The following is a 6412-nucleotide window of genomic DNA, read 5'->3' as shown; positions in this document are numbered from 1 at the left end:
TGATCTTTGGGTTTCATTGATGGCTAATTTAGTTGCCATATTAGCAACAAATGGGAAAAAAACTTAAAAACTAATGTAATATATTATTGTACCACATAAACCGCAATGCAGGATGGTGTGTAATTGACCCATTTAATAAAAAGGCTATTGCATAAGTGTAAAAACACTTTGATGTGACATCATTTGTGTTATATACAAATATAGATTTAAAGCATGCTAATCTGTAGGCGTGCCAAAGAAAAATGGCTCTTGTTCTTATTTTGAATATGTGATAAAGAGAATATTATCTGTGTATAAGATTTAATACTTAAAAATTTTTTTAACTTGGCAGAGGCTCGCATTTAATCAACTTGTACAGTAATTGAAGTAAATAAACCTACACTCATTCAATATCCCCTTTAAGAAGTTCTGATATTGTTTATGTCATTTGTAGAGAAACTGCATGAAGTAGTTTTAATTCATTATCTAGAAACTTAGCAAAATATTAAGAAAATCTTAGATGTTATGCATTTAAGTTCAATTACAAAGATTTTACAAGTTATGACCATAGGTTCCAGTTAGTCCAACTAATTGTACTGCGCGACTAGATATTGTGCTATTTTCGTGTCTGGGCAATATCTCGCCTCTTAAAGCGAGATTCTGCCCCAGAACAAAAATATCTCAGAATCAAGCTTTGGCACGTCAATATATTTTGACTAGGATGGATGTCACCGTCGAACAAGAAAAGGTAAAGGTTAGTGATACCAGTTAGGGTAAACAGGGCACGGGATTGCCTGGACCTGGAAGCAATCTGCCCCCTCTGTAATTTTTGAAAGATAAATTCCTATTAAAACTCTCAAAGTTGCATGCTACTGAAACAAGAACCGTTTGAACCGGGTGATGCTCCTCGAATAGGTTTTGGACACAGGTAAGTATACCTCTTGTAGTGTCAGAGTTATGTCACAGCCAAAGTTCAAAGAGTGAAAATGAACAAAGGACAATAACTCAATTAGGCAATACAGAGTTATGGTTCTTTTGCACTGCACTTCTATCCAATGAGATCTATTTACCTACAAAGTTTCATGTTGTTATCTCTTACACCTTTAGAGTTATGACCCGGACCCGGACGGGCGGACGGACAAAGCGGCGACTATATGTTCACCCTTCGAGGAGCATAATAAGACGATCCTTTAAAAGCCCAATAGTCCCCAGAAATCCATGTTTTAATTCTTTAGAAATGTCAAACATGTGTTTAATGATGTTTAAATAATGGATAAAGCATCTGTTAGGTGTTTTACAACTGAAAAATGTAGCGCTGAATATAAAGTGATGTGTTGTTAAGGTAGCAATATGTAAACTTGACTGCCATACAAAATACTAATTCACTATAATTATACCAATTGCCAACAGAACTAAAGATGCAAAAGATAGTTCATATATGTAGCTATTGAGTATGTTTTAGGAAACTGTAACAAGATACCATCAAGAAATAAAAATGTTAGCATTTCAGAGGCATTATGGGCCTGTAAGAAATGCGGCAACTATGTGCTTGAGTAAAATTGCCTGTATTAATTTCTCTGTCGGCATGCTCGTACATTTTATTGATAGACTACAATGTATTATCAAACTTGCGCTACAATGTATAAATCGTTTTTGTATACATTGCTTGCAATGTATACAGAGTTATAAGCTATATCTCAGAAATAGATACAGGTTTATGCGTTACCGAACAACAGAAACTAGTTCTTAATTCTGAAGTACCCGCGTTACATTCCGACTACACATCATTAAAATAGTTGTTTAAATTCTTTGAAAGTTCAAAATCGTTCATTTTCATGAAGTAATAGACTCTACATTCCTTTAAAAAACAAAAAATAACAGTTCATTGATAAAATTGTAGTTTATACCTACGCGTTAAACTTCGCATATACGCATGCGCTGGATAGCATGAATGAATACATCGTAAATATAGTAAAGTCGTCAGAATTATATAAATGGGACGATACTTTATTGAGACTTGATGGTATACGGTATTTTTTTCATATACGTTAAAATTGTTTGAAAACCATTTTTATCGTTGTAACAGATGTACAATTCGTGTTTAAATATTAAAATGGTTTTGGTAGAGTGTTTACAGGGGCGTATCACGTGGGGGGGGGGGGGCAGGATCTGACCCCCAAGCGTCTGTGATTCAGTACGGGTAAAAATAAAGATTCGGCCGCTCGACCGTTCGACCCATAACAATTCGTCGAACTTGGGATATTGACGATTAAGCCAGAGCACGGAGCTAAATATAGGCATAATCATATGTGGCCAGATTCGACGATAAGAAATAATCATTTGAAACTAACTGTAAATCAGTGTAAGCATTAAGAAATAAATACATTAAATTTATGTTCAGAAAATAGGAATTATTTTAATCTGCTTATATTAATGGGTGCATGGAATTACCGAAAAACACCGAAAAACACCAAAAAATACCGAAAAACACTTAAAATACAAAGAAATATTAAGGCTGTGATTAAATTCAGCAATATAAACAATTTTTGATGGTTATTTGATGAAATGGGTTTTTGATGGTTATTTGATTTATTGTTGGACTCTAATAATCAATTACTGACAGTTTTAAAGGAAAGTTTGCATGTTCCGTGAAGCGCACTTTTAATTTAGGCTAATTGATTTTGATTTGGCCGTTATATAGATTAATATAAATCCGTGATATATATGATTATTTATTCCATGTGTTTAATTAACAAAAAATGATTAAATGATTTACTTTCATACAAATAAAACAACAAATCATAAGCATAAAAAACACGACGTTAATTATAACTTAAATATTTATTATTATTTAATCATAAATATAACTTTTCATACACATAAACAACGGATGTACTTTGAATAATTATGCGTCATGTAACTTTAAAACTTTTATCAAGATGACAACGCTTGTATTTCCATCGTATTCTCTTCTCTTTTTTTTTTGACAAAATGGTGGAGCATTAAAAGTGGACAAATGCGGATTCTTGGATAAAATACCGGTTTAAAGATACAAAATAATATACACATTTTGAATTATAGATTTCATTTTTATTAATAAACGATAAAGTAATGCATTTGAAAATTAATGTGTAGATATTAGTACAACACACCGGAATATATGTATTAATGCATCAAAGTACAGTACATAGACGTACTATAATTTGGTAATTAAGCCTTGTAGGATGATTCAATTAATTGACTTTGTATAGAGTTCAAGCCAGATCATGTATTTTATTGGATAGCATCACTGGAGACTCAATATGACTGTTTCAATATACTATACTGCAGTCAATTTAACGGCTGTTTCAAAAAATGATTTCTTTATTGCTCATCTATCAGCTTGCATAGCAATACACAGATGGAACATCACATCTTCCTTGTCTCATAAATAATTTTGGAAGAAAAAAGCCTTGGTGCATGTGAGTCATTTGTTAGGGACATTAACCTTGGTCAGAAGATGACCCCTATTGTTTTCGAGGTCAGTGAGATGACAAAAATGGATTATATTATCAAGCAATGTATACTTCAGTACTTTCAGTGCTTTGATTGAACTATTGATGCTTCATGGAAAAGCATGATGCTCTTCTTAAGTACTACACCTGTACATTAGTCTTAACAAATATATTTTAGTTCGATTGTGAAGGCTACTTTCAGCTTATTAAATAAACTAGGAATTTGTTCCAAAGACTAACCAGGACTTAGCAATAAGGATTATGATTCTTGCTCAAGGAAACACCGAAAGGTCGCTGGCGGGGTTCGAACTTATGCCTATACAAGCGAGCCTAGGATTACAAGTCCGACGGGCAAACCACTCGGCCATGCCCTGCGAGTAATAAAATTTCTTTAAGGCAAGTTTTAATTGTGGTCTTACCAAAGCGTTATGGGTGTATGAGTAGAGTATTATTTGCAATAATTGCACTAACAACTAATGAACATTTTCCTTTATCAAAATGATTTTACTATACGGAATCCTTTCTTCAAGTTGCTGTCACATACATATGTCATAATATATGTTGCTGCACTACGGTGGGCACTGTGTTTAAGAATTTAAGTCACTATAGTTTGATTTTAGAGGTCACGGGTTCGATCCCTAACTCTTCCATTGTATTTAATGTATACGGTGCCACAATTTTAAGTGCGGACACAATCATGATGCGGTACTAAGAACTCGGTAATCATGCTTTAATGATTTTTTTTAAAGAATTAAACAGCTTATATTTTGGTGCAATATTCTGTGTATGCATACCTTAGATGCTCACAGTAGTATTAAATAAATTCTTTGATTGACAATAGATATATTTTGAAAATATTCCAGAAAGGAATCGTACAAGTCCTTGATAAAAACTAGGTAAAACATAACCCTCACTTCAATGATCATAACATTCCGTGGACACACGGTGGTGGAACCCCATATGAGTCTCAAAATGGAGCATCGGTAAAATATATGTGAATTTCCGCTGCTCAATATGTGCAGTATAACTCGATATGTGAAGGAGAAAATAGGTAAATCACAGGATAAGTTTTCAACATTTTAAACATTTATAAAAAATTCAAAGCTTTTTTTAAAAAAAATCGAAATGGGATTCTACCCTCCTCATCGTGTATATCCAGTAACGCAGGAATGTGTAAATAACGCAGAAATTGTGCAAAAGTAACGCAGATTTGTGCAATTTAGTGGCTTAAACGAGCAACGCGATAAGTAAATGGACCAATATTTTTTATTGTACACCAAATTGGAACAACAACTTACATATTTCTTTATGTTTTTTTTTTATATTTGGTGTACCTGAGACATTTTCCAATCTACTCGTGTCATATTACACATAATTAAGCAGATAAAACGTAATTGAGACCATTTTACGAGGTAACGCCGAATTCGTGAATGAAGCGCTGAAGTATAACGGCGGTTATCCCATTAAAAGTAGCTAAATCCTATTTTACAAGCTTCCTTCTATTGTTATACGACACTTGTAGTTTGACAAAAGGCTTATGCGTACAGAATACGAAAAAATAAAGTTTTAAATGTGTTAAATGTACATTTATTTGACGAAACACAAAAGCCACCTTCAAAACGGTAATCAGGTTGCCTTTCTCACTAATGCGCTAATTTATTTCTATAAATTTGTTTAAGAATAAAATATGTTGGTTCATTTACTAACTGTGTTATTCGTTTTGGCAATAATGTTGCACAGATTCGGCGTTACTTTTACGTTCATTGCACATTCCAGCGTTACTGGATATGCACGGTGCTCCTGGTTTTCTTCTATATTTACCCAGTCTTGTATTTTAATTGAGAACAATTTGACTAAGAAGGGATGAGTGGGTGGGCAATACGACCAGTACAATACAATGCGAAGTCCTCAAGTGGCGTATCTATCTGCCTGTCAATTAGGCCTACATATACACTTCAAGTTCAGTGAGCACGAACTAATCGTGCTAAGGTATGACACAACTAATTTAACTGTACATCTATAACTCTTAAACTGCAATGAACACATTTATCTCTTAGAACTACACTTACTTACAATTAATTGTAGTTCATCTTCATAAGATAATTGACATTAAAGATAAAGTATATATTATATTTCACCGTGACAAGTATGCATATTGTAGATCTACGTTCCTAATTCTGCCTAACAGATATTAAAATTTCTTCTTTATCCAAAAAAGTATCTGTATCTGTGTGAATACGTAGGAGGACCACTTCTGGTATATGTCCTACGGGGAGTGGAGGAACTCTAGTCGAGTTTCTGAAGGGCTGATTTGAAGCCCCCTATTGTAACTGCATGCACCACTGAATCTTCCAGATGGTTCCAATCCTCAAGTGTTTTCACAAAAAAGGAGTTTTTAAATTGATTTGTTTGTGTGTTTAAGGTTTTAAATGATCTAGTGTTATTGGCTACTCTTATAATGTTTTTGGTTTCACAGTCACTGAATCTCTTTGGTTTAATCAAGCGTCCTTCAACTTTCTGAGGCAGGTATTTATCAGGGTCCACTGCTGACACCATACCCCCTGCTATCTTGTAGTGAAAAATAAAAATCATTTAATTCTTTCCAATCCCCGGAACATAGTCACTGTGCTTAATATATGCTAAAATGCAATTTTGGTATTCCAATTCTGCCAAGGGAGGTAACCACTGTGAGGAGTTTGGTTGAACCTGTACTGTAGTCCGTTTCGAAATCTAAGAGAAAAGAACGCTAAACGACAGTACTGCTGCAAGGTTTATAATGATCAATTTCATGGATTCTATATTCTAATAATGGATAATTATAAAAATCCTTTTCGCACTTTACACTTACAGAATTTGGTTGTCGCATTTTGTTACTTTTTATTTTGTTGCTTTGGGGTATTCTTGTTTTGAATTGGCCAATCATGTTCTTTCCAAAATCG

This window comes from Ruditapes philippinarum, unplaced genomic scaffold (assembly GCF_026571515.1).
Source record: "Ruditapes philippinarum isolate M1 unplaced genomic scaffold, ASM2657151v2 ctg2592_1_1_1_1, whole genome shotgun sequence".
Classification (NCBI taxonomy): domain Eukaryota; kingdom Metazoa; phylum Mollusca; class Bivalvia; order Venerida; family Veneridae; genus Ruditapes; species Ruditapes philippinarum.
The sequence above is the reverse complement of the archived record's forward strand: the minus strand, read 5'-3'. Positions refer to the sequence as shown.